The 20,519-nt window shown below is 41.5% G+C and overlaps 1 long non-coding RNA gene across 1 annotated transcript in view; it reads left to right on the top strand.

Annotated features, from left to right (window-relative positions):
* LOC137635949 (uncharacterized) overlaps nt 1-20,519 on the top strand; it is a 214,976-nt gene that overhangs the window by 5,734 nt on the left and 188,723 nt on the right. Inside the window, exon 2 of the long non-coding RNA XR_011042866.1 lies at nt 6,393-6,461. This is a non-coding gene — a long non-coding RNA (uncharacterized lncRNA). The remainder of the gene's footprint in view (nt 1-6,392; nt 6,462-20,519) is intronic.

Genomic DNA, 20,519 nt, shown 5'->3' with positions numbered 1-20,519 from the left:
TTGCTCTCTCTCTCTCTCTCTCTCTCTCTCTCTATCTCTCTCTCTCTCTCTCTCTCTCTCTCTCTCTCTCTCTCTCTCTTGTATGTATATATATGTATATACAGTATATGTATATATATATATATATATATATATATACACGTGTATATATATATATATATATATATATACACGTGTATATATATATATATATATATATATATATATATATATATATATATATACACTGTATATATGTATATATATAGATATATTGTATATGTGTATGTATGCAGTACACATACTGTACTGTATACAGTGTGGGAATTTTGTAGTTTTATATATATATATATATATATATATATATATATATATATATATATATATATATATATATATATATATATATGTTTATATATAATTTTGTTGTTGTTGTATGTGTGTGTTTGTAATAGAACTGCAAACTAAATAAAAAGCAGAAGCTATTGTCAGAATTTGTGGAAAAAGGGGTCGAGGAGGATCTATACCTTACACAGGTTCAGGCAGAGAGAATACTATACAGGATCTAAATGTTTAAAGGCCACTCATGAATGGCAGAGGCAAAGGATGGTGACATTGCCCTATCAAGCAATACAATGCCCTAGAGACTGACATATGATCAGTGCCCAAGCCCCTTTCCACCCAAGCTAGGACCAAGGAGGGCCGGGCAATAGCTGCTGATGACTCAGCAGATAGACCTATAGGCTCCCCAAAACCCTCCATCCTTATCTCACAAGAATGGTGAGGTCGCACCGACCAAAGAAGCAGGAGTCTTAGCGGAACTCTTAACTCCAGTCTGGCGTTAACCAGTCAGGGACGTTACCACATCGGCCACCACAACCCTTTGGTTTTAATTCCATAAATCTGCACTTTTCTCCTGCTTCCCATCTCGAGGTTCTCTTCTGGGTAGGGTTATCCATTTTACAAAATAGGGTTGCGAGGGCTCAATAGAAACTCGTGCCTGGTGCTTGTCGGACTGGGGTTCGATTCCCGCTCAAGGTCTTTAGTTTCTTGTAATGTCTGCATCCTCACCATCCTTGTGAGCTAAGGATGGGAGGGTTGTGGGACCCTATAGGTCTTCAATAGCCATTACCTGGCTCTCCCTGGTCAAACATTATTTTAATGTTTTGAAGAGAAAAACCTACTGTTTATTTAAACTGTTTTTTTGCTTTCTTGCCAAGATGGTATACTTATGATGTAAGTACAGTAATAGTATAAGGTACAGTACTGTCTTTAAATATATATTTTTCTTATATATTATAGCTCATTATCAAGATCATCAGTGTGTTGTATGGCCTGGCTTATAATGTTATAGTAGCAGTTGTTACACACTTTCTACTCTGTTACTCCTGATACATAGTCCTCAATATTATCGCCACTCAGTCACTGCATTTCCAATTCCAAGCTCCTTATTTAACAAGTCAGTATGAGCATGAGAAACTCAAGGGGGTTCTGCTGGTCTACACGTTTGTCCATATCGATAATTAGCCTCTTATGGACAGCAAAATCATAGGGTTCTAAAAGCTATAACCACCATAAGGACTTAACATCAGACTTTGTCATTTTTTTGACTTGACAGCTAGAGGAAAATGCCATTTGAACCATTTATGTAAGCTTGCTGGGTGACTCCATGTCTTGAGAGTAGAATATTAAAGTCTGGCCACATTTCCTGTACAATTATGAGTAATGTAACAGGAGTAATGTCTTTATATTACCTAGATATACTGTAGTTGTACCACTAATCATGTTGCTCTTCATTTATACAACTTACCTAATTGATTTCTGCATTGTTTTAATGGGGGATTTACATTTGAAGGATGCCGAGAAACAAAATATTTTTAGTAGTGGAATTTAAGCTCGGTATTCTGTGGAATACGAAGAAGGTTCTTTTCAATTTATGACTTTTTTCTTGAAAGAATTGGTGTTCCTTTTAAAATTAAATTCATCACTATCTTTTAGATGATATTTAGCAACATATTACGGTAAAGAATCTCCTTTTGACCTACACAAACATACAACCTATCATCTTTTGATTAGGGGGATTACTTTGGCTCGAACTGGTGTTGGTCTATGAAAAGGGGTAACAAATAGTTACAAGACCGGTGAGGGAGTACCCCATCATTTATAATTTTGATGCTATCCTTTGAATCATTAAGAGGATATAAAACATTGGTTCACGGGCCTGAAATGTATACTGTACTGCACATGGCTAACCGCACCCATGTGATATACATGCTCCAGTCATACAGTATGGAGAGCTGGATATATATTAACAGATTTGGTATGATCCCTGATACCTTAATACTAATTTTACAAGTTCACTATACCTGCCTAATGATTTAAAGTGAGCAGGAGTGAGGCTTGCTTTGGGCTTCATGTAAACAATGCTTTCCCCACTCAGTCTTATCAGCTCCTTACCAGTGCAGTGGTACCACATCATAACTTCATCTCCCCCAAAGCTTTTAATAGCAGTTACGAGCTTAGTTACTCCATTGACCCAGTCATCGCACACGTGCCAACATGGTTTCCTGGTTATGCAATGAGGGCGTGAGGCAGGTGGTGGGCAGGGTAATGTAGGAATCCCATGGCACCCAGGTGACAAATCACTGGCTAAGGGTAGCACCAACGCATGGACCTTGATGGGGGTAGCTTTATTGGCATTTGGTTGGTTGATGGCACGCTCGAGGGTGATGTTTTACCTGTGAGGGGGTAATTAGAGGTGCGTTAACTGTACTCCTTTGTGTAGGGGTGGGCCCAGTTATGATTGTCAATTGATAGAGGGATGAAGGCACGGAGGTTTCTTCGGTTCTGCGTAGTTATCCTACCAGAGCCATCAATCCTGATGTAGTACTTGTCACAAAAAATCTTGACCAGTAGTTTGTAGCCTTGTCACCACTATCAAATTATTACAGCCATGGTCCCATCTCAACCACCCCACACGTCTTTGACTAGAATAGAGTGAAGAGTATCGTCAGCCGCACATGGCGCCCGGCAGTGGGATTTCTATGGTAACCAACCATGGTGTAATAGAGCCCAGTTCCTTTTATTATTTTCTAGTCGTAGAAAACGGAACTAGAAATATAACCCTTTTTAAATAACTCGGGTTTGTTTAGCTAGGAAAAATACAAATTGTTTTTGAAATATGTACTTTTGTATTCAGGTATCTAACTGCCATTATCATTTCCTTCTGTTGTGTCGTTTTTACGTGAATACAAACCTTCATAATTTGTTGGTTTACTCTTGATTTATTTAATCATGACCAAAATTGAAAAGTTGTGGGATTCTGGTAAGATTGTATTGTAACCAACTATCCAACCCACACTGGAGAGGAGCGGCTTAGTTGGTGACAGAGCTTTACTTATATCCTGGTTGTCTGTGTAGGAGATATGTTAACTGTGCTTTATCTAGTACTCTACTTTATGCTTTTTCCTTTTGCTTTGAGTGATCCATGCTTTTCAGAGTTTTCAGAGATGGCTGTGTAGAAAAATAAGTCGTGCTTTTTGAAGTACTGATGGGATTGATATTGCGATGCTTATGGGACACAGTGAACTCGAAATCACACTGGCTTTGGCCGTTGTCCACCCAGATCATGAAACAGTACAGGTATTCTTAGTTTCAGATTTTGACAATCCTAACAGATCACCATCTCTTATGAGGGTGCTCAGTCAGGGAGGCCAGGTTTTTCTTTCAGATATTGTCAATCGAGGGGATTTTTAAGATTTACAGGTACTATCTCTGATAAGAATATTCAAAATCTCGCCAAAGATACCACCTCGAACACTTATTCGAGTGGCAGTAGATAAACCTCTCTCTTCAGTAACAGAATCAGCGTTGCTGAAGCGATTCTATTATTCGCCATTATGAGCTCGATTGATTGATTATCAGTTATCTGGCATCCTAACAGTACGAGCTTGAATTGAATCTGGCTTTCCAGTATGGAAAAGCACCAAACTAAAATCTGCTTAGACAGAAACTAATTAGTTCTCCTAAGAAAACCTCTTCCCTTTTATTTATCAGGTGAATTATGGACATTCTATGTGCCGGCCTCTCCTCATTTCAAATTACAGACTAGTTCCCTCTGTCCAGAGATGGGTGCACATTTTGGTCCGTAGATACATAAAGGAAGAATAATAAAAATCGCTACACGCATGCCTTCCTAGCGCATGCTAACGAAACGCACCACCATTCACACGCATAAACAGTATAAAGTGCCAAGAGAATGCATCGCCATGACCACGTGGGAGACGAGTAGACAACATGCCACCATTTCACTCTCAAGTTGTGTAGATTGGGAGGATAGATAAACACTTATGCTTGCTAAACAGAGTAAATTAGCAATGACATCCATGTCCTGTTTTGCCACAAAAAAACATGATTTTCCTCATTTTAGGAGCTGTGGCCTGGAGGACTTTATGGTGAAAAGGTGGCCAATGCATATCCACTTTTTCTTGTGTAGATATTGCTACACTATAAAAATCAGCCCTCTCAGAGGAGGAGGTCAGGCTCTCATTATTATTCAACCCTTGGGTGTAAGTATTCCCAATGGGATACACTTGACAAATCGTATTCTCCAAAGGTTTTGAGGTTGGAAGAGACAAAACCATCCCTGCCTCCTCCAACTGATTTTGACCGATGGTCCTTCAGGGTTCACCACAGTACTTTTCAGGTTTTTTCTCCTCAATTTTCAGATACAGTGCTACCTCCTGGTATGAAAATTTTATGAGGCTAAACGAGATGCGAAGATTTTTCCATCTTATTGCAAAAACATTTTCCCTATACAAAACGAGGTACAATACGATTTTCGCCTGAGACTAATTTTAAAATTTGCACGCCGCCAAACTGTAAGCTCGCCACCATTCTTCCATTGGTTATCTCTCTACTCTGATGCTAGTTACTGCCATATGATCCTGCCCTCCTATTGGGTAGCATCTATCCCATCATGCATCTACACATCGGCGTTCCTCGACCATTTCGTTTCAGTAGCGCTATCATTCACATTGAATTCGTGTAGGTGATTTCGCTTTCGTGCTTATACTGTAGTTACTGTACTGTATCGAGTAGCATTGAAGAAACATTTTTGTAGGTAAGAGACCTTTCTCATATGTCATCTAATTCTTAAAATAAGTTTGTAACATATTACAATTGATATAATTGTTACTCTGGTCATGTAATCCTTTACTTGGGACTGACCTCTAGGCCTTGGCTATCTTAAGATGTATTTTTCTTTATCTGGGTTAAGGGTTAAACAGACAAATGCCTGTTACAGGGGACTTTCTCTCACCTCAGGAAGACTCCCCATATAAAAAGTGAGGGTTTGTATTTGCATAGGAACAAAGCATAAATCTTCAAGATTTTTCCTGCCTATACAAACCCAGGTCATTGATTTAATTCGCCTCCTTCCCCTGCAAGTCTTATTTCTCTTCCTCTTGTTATTTGAAATTTTTATAGTTTTTATGTGAAGGATCTAATTTAATGGTGTTACTGTTCTTGAGATATTTCATTTTGTTGGTTTATTCTTCTCTTGTAGATTGTTTATATCCTGGTTTCATCTCCTCACCGGTCCGTTCTTCCCCGTTAGAGCCCTAGGGTTTATAGCATCCTGCTTTTCCACCTAAGGTTATAGCCTAGCTTGTAATTATAATAGTAGTAATAAGTGAAGCTATGTTGTTCACTCGGTCGCTCCTCTCCAGCTTTGATGGGATAGTTGGTAACCATACAGTGTTAACCAGAATCCTTCAATGTTTTAATTCAGGTCGTAACTAAATAAATCGGGTGTAAACCCATATAGAGGATTCAGGTTAGTTTAATTAACATTACCAGTTAATTATTTGCAATTTACTTATGGCTGAAAGTTATAAGACTACTAATTTGTTTTCATTTTTTCAGATTGAATGGAGAAAGAGGGAGAAAGATAGAGAATGCTGCGAGTGTGTTTCGAGGCTGACATAAAATCAGTCTCTATTTATATACAGTATTTATTAATGTTGTTATCAATTGAATATTTTCCCTGTTGGAACAATCAGGCTTATAGTATCCTGATTTTCCAACTAGGTTTGTAGCTTAGTAATAATAATAATAATAATATCATCATCCATATATATATGTATATGTGTATGATGATGATAATAATAATAATAATAATAATAATAATAATAATAATAATAATATTAACAATAATTATGGTAATGATAGAAATAATAATAATAATAATACCCTCCATAAATATTTTGATTCTCTCTCTCTCTCTCTCTCTCTCTCTCTCTCTCTCTCTCTCTCTCTCTCTCTCTCTCTCTCTCATATTTGTTTTTGTATTTAATGGCCAAATCTCGCTTAGCTAAATGTATAAAAATGCTCATTTATTTACTTTTTTCCAGATTTGTCATAGCTGCCAAAAAACTCAAGAAGATGAAATAATGAAAGACGAAAATACCTGAAAGCTTCAGGTAAGTCAACTAAATTTGTTCAGTTCTCTCCAGGCTTTTCCTTTCCTCCTCCTGTTAACACCAGGTTCAATGGACCTCTATTTCTACACATCTCTGTATTTAATAGACACCAACATTAATCTCAAAAGCTTCTAATGCATCTCCCACCGACTTAATTAGGTGATATAATCTTTCTCTTTCCTTACGGTATACTTCTTTCTTTAGCTTATTGTGGAAACCTTTTGTGAGAGCTTTTCTTGCAGGACATTTTTAGCATTTTTACATCCATCTCTTATTTATCATTACTTCTCCATTTCTGATTTCCCTCAATCATTTCGCTAAGCAAAATATCATCTCCTTTCCCTCTACTTGGTTGATGGCCTTCCCCCTCCTATTGGAGCTATCACTGTTAGCTGTAAGCAGTACCATAGTGTCTCTGCAGACTACTTGGCCATGCAACTTTTACATTAATAACCTCGCCTCTCTCTTGCAATGATTTACACTTTCTCAATCTACCAACGGCACTCCTTTCCACACCTTGGTACTCACTCGACCATCTTCATTCAAATAAAATTCCCCACAAATATTACCATTCATTGTTAATTTCGTCATATTCAGCTCTTGGATGTACAAAATATTTTTCTAATTCTTTTCCTCGACCACACACAAATTATCCTCCTCCATCATCAACCTTGCAAATATGATATTTTCCCCTTACTTTGTTTGTAAATTTAGTAGTGGTATATTGAAAATGCCTATCATATTCACTTCACCTATACATGCCTTGAATTCAAGTACATTCCTTAACTCATGTGCATACCTAACCAGTATCAATCCTATCAACTCATTCAATACCAATTCACATCAATTTCACACATGCTTCACATTCACTCCAAACACACAGGATGAGTTACTCAGATGAACTCTTACTAATTTTCCTAATATCTTATTTTACCTAATCAATCCCTCCTACATACATGTGTAACATGCCCATCTGCACCATATTCAGTAAACTTGCCACATTGCTCTTTGCATGATGCCCATCCTAACCACAACTACGATTCACTCGTAAGATTACACCAACATCCAGTTTCTATATACTCAGTTTACTACATCGATAATATTTGACCACAATCCTCCTCCTCTTTCACCAGCCAATAAGGTGTTTTTTTCACCACACCTGAAACATGCATATAATGCCAATCTACAATAATTCTTCTCTGTTCTACTTTCCAGGATTCATAACACTTCTCAAGGCTACATGAACTTAACCTACCTTCCTTAACCCTAAAACTTTCCTCCCCTTCTATCAACTACTCCCTTCTGAAATTGCTATATCCTGGTCTTTGAAACCCAATCTCAGTTGTATAATCCATTCTGGCCCGGTGGTGTATTTATATGTCCTTTACTCACTATTCAAGATGTACTCAGTGTTAGGCCAGTAAAAGAACACCAGGACTCACCTCTAATTGCAACAGAAATAAAACCAGTGTTATTTGTTGAACAAAGGCTCCTTATAACATACTTACACCCAAGAATAGTCAGATTGGAACATAGTGAAGTAACAGAAGGAAAAATTCTCTATTTTGCCATATTTTAACTTTGTGCTTCTTCAAGTCATCATAACTTCTTGACTAATCAAGACAATCCAAAACGAAGAACTCTTTTACTTATACTTGTTTAATCTTTCAAGTAAAAGTGTTAATACAGAGCTATAAAACAACATATGTGAACCTCGCTGGTGCTAGGAAAGAATGTGGGAGAGAGCGTTGGGAAGGGTAGGGGTGGGGGGAGGTTAGTCGTAGTAGAAGGCAGTAGTCGGATGTAGAACGGCACCTCGTAGTTCCAGGGGATATTGAAGAAGGAGAGGTCTAACTGGTTAGGGACCTATGGTCGTGGTTCTAACACGCCCCAGTTACTATACCGACACTCTATTAGAGTGAGAAAGCTGGGTATATTCCTAGCATTCCATGCATCTTTTTTCTCTGGTATATTTAGCAGTATCTATGCCTTAGAAATGGTGCTATAAGGAGCATTTCACGGAGCGACACAGGTCGAGCCCAGAAAATGAGTTAACTCTTACTCCTCCTCCCCCCCTACACACACTTTCTGCACATACATACTTCCACAATAAAGTTGTTTATTACAGAGTAAAATAAAACTCGTAATCCCAAGTGCTTTCTTTCACTATGTCTGCTCAGTCATCCTTAATGTCATCACAAACCTAAATAATAGTACTGTCGATACGGGAGTTAAGTCAAATAGTTTTTTCTTCATGCCATATTTTTTACTTGTTCCACAGAACAAACGTTAGTCCTTATATGAAAATGATATTTTGGAGCAAAGAGTAGGAACTATCACTGCTTGAAGAACAATGTCGTTTGAGCTGTTTAGTTTTACTCATGAAAAAAAAAATATTCTCGCATTCTCTGTGACAATCACTCGGTTTCACGACAATACTGAATTCACTTTAAAGAATTACTTTTGCTATGCCCTCACAACCTTTATCACCCAGTGTGGTTAGTGCTTCCTCTGTCAGGTTCGTATTACAAAATTTGTTATCTACCATGATGACCCTGACAAGAAATGGTTGAATATTAGTATAGGCCTAAAGAAAGTCTTTATTGGGAAATATCCACCTAATAATGAATGTCATACATGCTGCAGTCATCCTAGCCTTAGAATCCAATACCTGGACATGCCATATCATACACACTTCTTATACCAGTTGCATAGCACATATAATGCTAGTTAAGGCTTGCCTGGAAAACATAGCTTAGAACATCAAATATGTCTTGAGAACTTCATGTGAAGTGTTGCTGTACGTTGTTCGTCTGGTCGTGAAATCCTGAAAGTTCAACTTTTAAAAAAGATAGTATTCCACTGAAAAGATTTTGTGGAACTTTTTATATATTGTGGATGGTACCCTACTGAACAAACTGTAAAAATTTTGGTTTCTGTTGCAATTAGTGGTGAGTTAAGGTGAAATATGTCTGCTGTGTTTCATGTTCAATGCCTGATTTAAATCTCTGATTTCATTCTCTCAAGTGACTTTATATTCTTGTGCTGTTTGTTTCCTCTTCAGCTATATTGGTTGTGTAGCTTCTCTCTAACACTTGTACATACACCCTTCTACCTTGCTTCCAAAAGACCATCATTTTATTTCCTAGTGATACCTGTAGTCTTTTGCCATTTTATATTATTCTTCTCCTCTTTTAGATATGCTTCAGTATTCCTATTCATATCTCTTAGACCTAGATAATTGTCCTTATAAATTACTGTGACTTCTTTGTTTCCTGTAAGAAATTCTTACTGTTTTACAGTCTCATTTGAGATACTCTTTGCTTGTCTTCGTCTAGTTTCACAAACTAACTTGTACCTACCTTTACCATGCATTGAATCTATCACTATTGTTTCCCTTCTTTCATATCTGCTTTTATGTTTCTCTTTCAATGCCTGCAATCTCTCTAATCTCTTGTGTCTTAAGTGTTTATAGCCCTATGTTTGCCTGTTGGCCCAGCATGGACGTGTTCAATATACAGTCTTTACATCCTCCACTTAGCTCTTTAAATGTTCTGCTGTTCTTTCATCATTTTCTACCCTTTTCACTCTTTTATACTGTATTCTTATAAATCCTTTGACTCATTTGTTTCAATTCCCAAGAGGAAATCCCATTTACTTTGGGCTCCATATCCTGGTCTGCTGTAACATCAATTTGTATTATAATTTTGTCCTTTCTTTTTCACATTCATCTTTCAGTTCTTGAGTTGTTTTGTAGCTTACAATCACTCATTCCATAATACTCTTATTTGAATTGTAACTCTGGTCTCACTTGTAATTCCAGTTCGTACATTTAAGCTTACATAGTTTTTATAAACACCTGGTACATAATTAATATACTGTTGGTTGCTAATGTCAGCTGCTTACTGGTTAATTTTGAGTAGTTTTTTCTTTATGTATTGTATTGAAAGTGATTTTCTTACTATATTTTTCATATTTTTGTATACCTATATTCCCATTTTCATTCTTTCTAGGAGACGGGTGTTGACACCATTCTTTGAGTCTCTCTCCTAACCATCCTCTCCTCTTAAAGAACCTAAATTTCTCTTGACTGGAAAAACACTTGTCTCTACTTTCTAATTAATCATTTTACATGTTTGTCCAACAATCTGGATTTCTTCTCTCTCCTGTCAGCCAAAACTAATTTATCGAAAGCATTAGTCACATTCTTTTGGAGACTTCTGGGTTACTATGTACCAAAATCTAACACACTTCTACTTATACTTTATTCACAGTTTTACCCTGAATATTAACCTAAGGCTGGAACTATCCCTCTATTTTTGCAATAAATCTATGCCGGCAAATACTTGCATATGCTCCATTGAAAACTGTGTTTTACTTGTTCAAAACTAGAAAAAGCCATGATATTTACCATACCTAACCTCTATTAATTTCACCAATCCTCTTTTCCGTAAACATACCACTAAATGTCTTGCTTATCCACAAACAAAAACACCTCACATTTGAATATAAATATACCATGGGAAGACACTTACACTTTGGACTGAAACAATCATAACATATAACACGATACTATATTTTCATCTTACAGTAATATCGTAGAGTTGTTTACTTCCCTTATAGAAAGTCTCATTCCATTTGTGAATGAGGATATTTCACCATATTGTTTCCCTCCTGATAGTTTTATTCGACTGGCCAATACAATACACAACAGTCACCCAAAAAAATCGTAGTATTTTCTTCGTCAAAAAAAAACTGTCATTTTCATTTCAACTCGCCTTCCTATTCATACCTTCGGTTTTACTTATGATAGTTGATAAATGCTTATCTTCCTCACTATTACTGTAATTAGACTTTTCTGGGTCGAACCTGTGGCGCCCGGTGAAAAGTCCTTCTTGTATACCTTTTCTGATAAAAACCTTCCAATTATACCAGAGAAAGATAAAAGCATGGAATGCTGAGGTTACAACCCTCGCGCGAGCACCTTTTGGGTGTCGTGTATAAAGCAAAGGCGCGTGAAATCCACTATTCACAGGTTGTCTTCCATTTAGTTAATTCCTTCGCCAAAGGGATGGGCCGATACAGAGGCCCTAGACACACCCCCATCGCCGCACCACCCACGCCACGACGCGAGCGCCATCTGAACAACATCCTTCTTTTTGGAATACAAAGTGTTGATTTGTTTTGTTGTGCTCTCGGTCTTTTTTATCTATCGTGGATTTATTTTGTCATGTCCGAAGCTCCATCTTCACACATTCCAATGTTAAGTACCATAGTTTGTTTTGACAGTATTTTATTGTACCGGGCTTTTGTTTTATATCCAGTATAGTCTGTTTTATTATTCCCGTCTGGCCTTTCATGGCGGCCATTGTTTGTTCGCTTGTTTGGGAATTCATCTTTATCTGCCCGTTTAGTACTCTGTCACTTAGGTTCTTGGTTAAGTCCCTGGCCTTATGCCTTTAGAACCGTTATTATTTTTATTTTTATTTTTTTGTGTATTTATGCTCATGGTACTTTTTGCTAGTAAGTCCAGCCTACGATCGAGATAGCGATTTAGCTTTGTTTTTGTTTAGTAACCGCCCGAGGCGTTCGTCACTCGACTGTGCTATTTATTTTAAGTTTTAACGAATGCTATTCTTCGATCGTAGTGTTATATGGATGTACATTTTTATTTTATACGTTTATAATAGTGTTTTGTGATTTTTAGTCCTGTTTTTGTGTCCAAGAGAGCGAGAGATTGGGGTCCCCGTTTTCTGTTCGCAGTCACGAGTTACCCCTTTCTCTCGTTTTCTTTCTTGGCTCCGGTGGGGGAGCGGATTTCCCGTTTTCCGTTTTGTGCGTTCAGCGGGTTCTCCCTCCCTCACCTCTCCCCCTCTGGGTGGATGATAACTTACGAGTTATTTATTTTTCGTGACTTTTCAATTGTTAGCGTTATTTTGGTCCGTGTTTCGTCCTCTCCCCGTTACGGCTCGGGAGTAGTTATGAACGTTTTCCACTCCGCCTTGAGTTATACTCCGCCACGAGGGATTCTCAATAACTTTCGTTCTATTGTTATATTTATATTGTTTACTACATGGGACGGGCTTCATATTGTTTAGATACGACCCTCCGGTGGCCCTTACTTCGGTCTCAGGCCACGGCCATATCCACAATAGCCTTTGTTATTACAACTGTGTTTGTTATTCACAATAATTATTCAGGACCTTTCTTCTCCCTCCGGCCTCACCGGAGATCGTAAATACGCTTTACTATAATCTAAGCTTTAGTCTTTAGCTACGACTTAGCTTTTTATCTTTCACAATTGAATTATTAGCCACAATTGAATTATTCAGGGCATCTCATTATCCTCCGGCGTCACCGGAGGTCGCCCAAACACTTCACACTTAAAGTTGCCTTAGCTAATTAGCTAAGGCTCCTTTATTCAGGACATTTCATTACGATCCGGCCTCACCGGAGCTCCGGCTTCACCGGAGGTCGCCCATACACTTCACACTTATATTTGCCTTGCCTTTAGCTAAGGCTGGTGTTTGTATTTATTTTAAGGGCATGTCACTGCTTCCCCGACCCTTGGAGGTCGGCGGATTGCTTTAAGCTTTTTATCCTTATGTCATTAACAGACATTGGGTGCATTACAAATATACAGACAATTGAATATTAAAGTGCCAACAATGGTATGGGGCGGTATCAACTTAAAGTTAATAGTCAGTTGTTTGGTCAATGCAATATGGGTGCTTAGGTAATTCAGTGAGTGCCAGAACTCTAAAATAATAGGTTTTTTATCCCTTATCAGAGTTTCAAGCAACACCAGACTCATGTCTCCTTTCTTTTACAGAAGGCCCGTTGTACTGCTGAAGGATGCTCTGCCTCGTTCAGCGACCCCGTTGGGCATGACCTCTGCCGGTCTCATGCTCACTGCTCCATTCCCTTTATCCAGGAACCGGGACAGGCCCAATACCCAGTGTGGTTCCCGGATTTGTGCTCGTTCTGTTACGAGTTGTTGTCAGTTCTGCTGAATGATGATGTAAGTGGGTTTTCCCTTTGTTCCTTATTTCTCGTTGGCAGACACTAATATAGACATGAATATGATATACACAGTATATTTGGGAGGGCAAACCCCCTCCTCCATCACTAATCACTGCAAATCTTACAGGCCGATGATGTCTCTCTTCGGTCAGCAAGGGCTACTCTTCGTCCGTGGGTGTCGGGCTTTGGCAGGAATGCCCCGTCTGGCGCACCCTATCTCCTCGATGGGGATATGGCCTCCCGTCTCTTCCCAGGCTCGACTACTGCTGCAGTCTCTCCTGACCTTGCTGCCCCTTTAATTGAAGAAGTCAGGGCTACCATTTCCGTGGAGGACGAAACCCTCGTACCGATGGACATAGCTGGTCTGGATATAGACGTAGAACCCAGGGACGAGCAGGTAAGTGGTGCCGAGTTGGTGGAAACCCTTTTCTCTCCTACTCCCTCTTCTACCTCTTCCTTTCTAGGTTTTGATAACTCTAAGGCTTCTCCTCGGGATCCCTCTGCCTCCGTACGACCCAAGGTGAAGCCACTTCGAACTTATAAGACTTCAGCTTTGCCAGTATCAACGTCACCGGTCCCCGGACCCTCGACAGCTCCTGATATTCATATTGCTCCTCGTAAAACCACTACTCCTAAGAAGTCTAAGTCTACCAAATCCAAGAAAAAACCAACGGGTGACTTTCAGGTACCCTGGGCTGATCTCCTCCCCATCCAACTGATCAAAGGATTGGTCAGGGATCAAGTTCAACATCACTCTGGTGCAATAACAGAGATTAAGGATATGATGGCTACTCTGATCCGCGCCGGAACTCAGTTCCCTCCCCCTTCTGCCCCAGACGCATCGAAGCTGCCGCCCTTCGATAAAAACAATCCTTGGCGGTTTGCTTTGCATGCTCCATTCGTAGATGGCTCCCTAACTCTGGAGGGCATGGGCACCCGCCCTCTAGAGGACCTGGAGTTCTATCCCCCGGGCCTAGCATTCCTGTTCAATGGTTTTGTACGGTTAAAGGAACATGCATTGGTCCGTATGGACAAGGTACCGAAGGAAACGGTCATATTTCCAAAAGAGCAGGCCCAGGCTATCTGGGCCAGAACACTATCAGAGTGGGGGTGTATTAACTCCAAGCTCACCCCTCACAAGGGTTCCTACACTATTTTTACGACAGCGGCCTCCATCTCTTTGCCGCTCATAGACAAAGTCACAGAGCTGACTATACAGGCCATCAAAGAAGGCTCTTCCATGCCGGCTCTCAAGGAGACGGACCCCACCTCTTTGCTTATTCCGGGTTCCTCGGCAGCCTGGGATGCTGCGGCCTCTACCTTCACGGTGGGGAAACTAGACCCGGACTGTGCCTCTACTCTTTTCTCTGAGAAGCTTCCCAGATTAATAGAGAGTCTTCTCAAAACTGAGTTCGAGACCCGTACTAGACTTGCTAGGTCCCTCCAATCCATCACCTCCATGGAGTCCCTTGCATCTCTTTACCCAGAGGAAACGCTGTTCAGAGTCGCCACAAAGAACCAGCTGCTATCCTACCAAATAGATCTCCATGACTTCTGGTCAGCTCGGGTTAGTTGCAGGAAGTTCGTTCTGTCGGAGGCCACCATCAGGCATAAGCCGAACAGACTGATAGCTTCCTCCTGCTGGGGTAAGACCCTCTTCCCTCAGACCGAGGTGGATATGGTTCTTCAGGACGCAGCGAGGGCAAACCAGAATTTGCAGGTAAGGTGGGGTCTCTCAGCCAAAAAGAGGTTCGAACCCCAGAGACACACATTCTTCAAGAAGAAGCTGAGGTTTAGTCCTTACAAAGCGGCCCGGGGTACCTCGTCCCCACAGCCTTCCGCGGCCTCGACTTCTCGACAACAGGCGCCTCCTCAGCAGGTAGTCTACCTCGCTGCTCCCCCTGGTACACAGCCCAACCCCTCTTGGATGCCCTCACCTGCATACAACCCTGCCTACGAACCCTCCGGTTCCTTTCGTGGATACCAAAGAGGGAGTTCCAGAGGTAGAGGACAGTTCCGCCAACGCGGCGGGCCCAGAGCAAGGGGTTCCCGTGGAGGGAGGGGCCCTAAGTTCACTCCCTCCCAATGATGTGATGCCGGTAGGAGGGAGACTTTATCACTTCCGGGATCATTGGACCTTCAGTCCATGGGCTCACAGCATAATATCAAGGGGCTTGGGTTGGAAATGGTCACAGGGATCCCCTCCTCCACCGGTGACCTTCTTCCAGAGACCCACTCCCATCCTGGAAGAGTACACTGCGGAGTTACTCAAGAAGAGAGCAATCAAGCGGGTTCGATCCCTGAAATTCCAAGGCCGCCTGTTTACAGTCCCGAAGAAAGACTCGTCGGCGTTGAGGGTAGTTCTGGACTTGTCGAAGCTCAACTCTTACATCCTTTGCGACAAGTTCCGTATGCTGACTATCTCTCAGGTACGGACCTTACTTCCCCGTGGGGCCGTCACCACCTCTATCGATCTTACCGACGCCTATTATCATGTCCCAGTAGCTCGAAACTTCTCTCCTTACCTAGGCTTCCGTCTCGGCAAGAGAGCCTTCGCATTCAAAGTCATGCCCTTCGGTCTCAGCATTGCCCCCAGGGTATTCACGAAACTGGGGGAGACGGTGCTCGAGCAACTCAGACACCAAGGGATACAAATCGTCGCCTATCTGGACGATTGGCTCATTTGGGCCCAGTCGCACCAGGAATGTAAAAGAGCTACGTCGAAGGTACTCCATTTTCTCGCCAAACTGGGCTTCCAAGTCAACCTCCGGAAGTCCCGCCTACAACCATCAAGCCTCTTCGAATGGTTAGGCATCCGTTGGGACCTCTCAAAGCACAAGCTCTCCCTTCCTCCCAAGAAGGTGAGGGAGATAGCTTCCAAGGTCAGGAACTTTCTCAAACACAAACAGGTGTCCAGAAGAGCTTTAGAACGAGTCCTCGGCCTACTCCAGTTTGCCTCACTGACCGATCTCCTATTAAAAGCCAAACTCAAAGACATCAATCGAGTTTGGAGAAAGAGGGCGACAATACCTTTAAGAGACAAGACCTCGAAGATCCCCTCTGTCTTGAAAATGAGACTACAACCATGGTCCGATCGGAGGAACCTCTCCAAGTCGGTTCCTCTACAGTTCCCCTCTCCACAAGTGACAATTCATACCGACGCGTCTCTGAGTGGTTGGGGGGGGTTACTCCCAACATCAGATGTGTCAGGGCTCTTGGTCATCCGCCATGAGACAGTTCCATATCAATGTTCTCGAAGCCATGGCGGTGTTCTTGACCCTGAAGAGAATCTCCCCTCCGAGGTCGACCCACATCAGAGTAGTCTCAGACAGCACGGCCGTAGTCCACTGCCTCAACAGGGGGGGGGGTCCAAATCACCCAACCTGAATCAGATCCTGGTCAATATCTTCACCTTGGCAGCCGACAAAGACTGGTTCCTGTCAGCAACTCACCTAGCAGGAGTCCAGAATGTGATAGCAGACGCATTATCCAGGACGAGCCCACTGGAATCGGAGTGGTCCCTGGACATGCACTCCTTCCGGTGGATACTCAGGCTGGTTCCAGGTCTCCAGGTAGATCTATTCGCGACCCGACTCAATCACAAACTCCCATGTTATGTGACACCGAACCTGGACCCTCAGGCTTATGCCATGGACGCATTAACCCTGGATTGGAACCATTGGCAGAAGATCTTCTTATTCCCTCCAGTGAATCTTCTACTGAAAGTCTTGCACAAACTCCGCTCCTTCAACGGGGCAGTAGCTTTAGTGGCACCTCACTGGCCAAAGAGCAGTTGGTTTCCTCTCCTCCTCGAGTTGAAACTCCGTCCCTTCCGGATCCCATTCCCCAAACTGACCCAGGTGGTCCAAACACGGACTGTGTCAGATTCCTCAAGGATAGCCAAAACCCTAACTTTGTGGATTTCATGAAGTTTGCGGCACGTAGGGACGCAAACATCGACCCAGGTAATGTCCTCTTTATAGAATCAGACAAAAGGGACTCAACGATTCGCCAATATGATTCGGCGGTTAAGAAACTAGCGGATTTCTTAAGGACTTCAGACCATTCGGTTATGACTCCTAATTTAGCCATCTCCTTCTTTAGGTCCATTTTTGACAAAGGCCTAGCAGCTAGCACTATAACCACCATTAAGTCAGCTCTGAGGAAAGTCTTCCTGGTTGGGTTTAACATTAACCTGGCGGAGTCTTATTTCTCATCTATTCCAAAAGCATGTGCTAGGCTTCGACCTTCGGTCCGTCCTCAAAAGGTCTCTTGGTCTCTAAATGATGTCCTCAAACTGGCCTCTGACACGGACAACGAATCCTGCTCTTATATCACTCTTCTTAGGAAGACTTTATTTCTAACAGCTTTGGCCTCGGGTTCCAGAATCTCAGAACTAGCAGCTCTCTCACGAAACTCAGAGAACATGGATTTCCTCCCTTCAGGTGAGGTACTTCTTTCACCAGACAGGGCGTTCCTAGCTAAGAACGAGGACCCCCAAAATAGGTGGTCCCCTTGGAAGATTATTCCTCTTCTCCAAGATACTTCTCTATGTCCGGTCACCACTCTCAGGGCCTTTTTAGCCAGGACTGCTACCCGATCGTCTGGCCCCTTGTTTATCAGAGAACAAGGAGGTACCATTTCCATACGTGGCATTAGGCAACAGATCCTATACTTCATTAAACAAGCCAATCCGGGATCATTTCCCCATGCTCATGATATCCGATCGATAGCTACCTCCATCAACTATTTCCAGAATATGGACTTTGATAACCTTAAGAAGTACACGGGTTGGAAATCTCCTATGGTCTTCAAACGCCACTATCTAAAGAACTTACAGGATCTTAAATACCCAACGGTTGCAGCTGGGAGCCTTATCTCTCCCCATTGATCTTTTGTTCTTCCTTTCATCCATCTCTTCTCTTCTCCCTCCTACCCGCCACTCGCACCACGACGCCGCTTCCTTGGTGGTTCGTTAGCCCTAAGTGTATTACATATTAGGTTAATATGATTGTAACTATTATTGTTTTCCCTTGTTATAAAGTTGGGATATTCTTAGCCATGTCAGTTTTGTTGCATGTTTTCCTCTGATACTCAGAGGTTTCCTTGTTATCATGTTTGTTTACCCTTACTCTCACTATGCCCTGTGGCTAGTTTATATTTTATGCCTACTTACCTTAATTATATATGATTTTCTTTACATGGTGTTGTTTCTCTCCCCTTATTAAATTAGTAGTTATTGTTGGGCTTGGAAGGCATTCTCTGGTACATTTTCACCGGGCGCCACAGGTTCGACCCAGAAAAGGGATTTTGACGAAGGAAAAATCTATTTCTGGGGAGAGACCTGTGGCGCCCGGTGAAACCCTTCCCCTTATTTTACACGATCCCACCCTTTCCTTTCCAAGCCATCATGGCCAATACAGAAGGATGTTGTTCAGATGGCGCTCGCGTCGTGGCGTGGGTGGTGCGGCGATGGGGGTGTGTCTAGGGCCTCTGTATCGGCCCATCCCTTTGGCGAAGGAATTAACTAAATGGAAGACAACCTGTGAATAGTGGATTTCACGCGCCTTTGCTTTATACACGACACCCAAAAGGTGCTCGCGCGAGGGTTGTAACCTCAGCATTCCATGCTTTTATCTTTCTCTGGTATAATTGGAAGGTTTTTATCAGAAAAGGTATACAAGAAGGACTTTTCACCGGGCGCCACAGGTCTCTCCCCAGAAATAGATTTTTCCTTCGTGAAAATCCCTTTTTTCATCCTAACTCTGTTAAACACTTTGACAATCTTTCTCTCTTACAGTCTACAGCTTTTCAATTACTAGGACACCACCAGGTCTGGTGTTTAAAAACAATTGGGTAGTGGTAGGGAAGTCATACAGGCCACCATCCTTTTCATTCACAGTACCTGCTAAAGAAGACAGAATTGTGAGGGGTAGTAGGTTGGCCAGGGCACCAGCCAACAGGTTAAGATACTACCGCTAGAGTGTAATGGGGTCCTATGACCAGCCAGACAGTACTACACTGGATCCTTCTGGCTACAATATACTCACCCTTTACCTACACATACATGGAATAGTTGTCCTATTCGTTACAGATTCTCCTCTGTCCTCATATACCTGACAACACTTGAGATTACCAAACAATTCTTCTTCCCCCAAGGGGTTAACTACTGTACTGTAATTGTTCAGTGGTTACATTCCTCTTGGTAAGGGTAGAAGTGACTTTTAGCTATATTAAGCAGCTCTTCAAAGAGATGGGCACTCCAAAATCAAACCAGTGTTCTTTATTCCTGAGCAGTGCCATAGTCTCTGTACCATACTCTTCCACTGTCTTGGGTTAGAGTTCTCTTGCTTGAGAGTATACTCGGGCACAGTATTCCATTTACTTTTTCTTCCTCTTGTTTTGTTGAAGTTTCTATAGTTTATATTATATAGAAAATATTTTCATGTTGCTGTTCCTAAAATATTTTTTTTTTCTTGTATCCTTTCCTCACTGGGCTAGTTTCTCTTTTGGGGCCCCTTGGCTTTTAGCATCCCGCTTTTCCATCTAGGGTTGTAGCTTAGCAAGTATTAATGATGATGATAATAATAACAGGCCAAAGGGAGTCAAAGATACGTAAAATTTAAACCTTGCAAAACATTAAAAACTACGACTGATACAATCCTTGCTAGATTTGCCTCACATTGTCATCCCATAATTCTGTCTTGATATTCACACTCATCACTCATATAGCTTTACATAACACCCATTCATACTCTGGTACAGTACTTGCACTTTTATGACAGTCTTTTATACGCTCGTATACAGTCAACTTCGTCTTTGTCACAACCTGGGGCTTTCATTTAGTTCCCTCTGAGCCTCCATCCTAAGCTCAACTTGTAATTCATCCGTCTCCCCACCTTCGTCATGTATTCCAAATCCACTCAAGTCACTTGTTATCTCAGTCAAATTACTAAATTTTTCTCTTCAGATACTTCACTTACCCTTTGTATACTTGCTTTTTCTTTCATGATGTCAGTCAACACCTCATCAGAA

This window comes from Palaemon carinicauda, unplaced genomic scaffold, assembly GCF_036898095.1.
Source record: "Palaemon carinicauda isolate YSFRI2023 unplaced genomic scaffold, ASM3689809v2 scaffold200, whole genome shotgun sequence".
Taxonomy (NCBI): domain Eukaryota; kingdom Metazoa; phylum Arthropoda; class Malacostraca; order Decapoda; family Palaemonidae; genus Palaemon; species Palaemon carinicauda.
The sequence above is the reverse complement of the archived record's forward strand: the minus strand, read 5'-3'. Positions and strand labels throughout refer to the sequence as shown.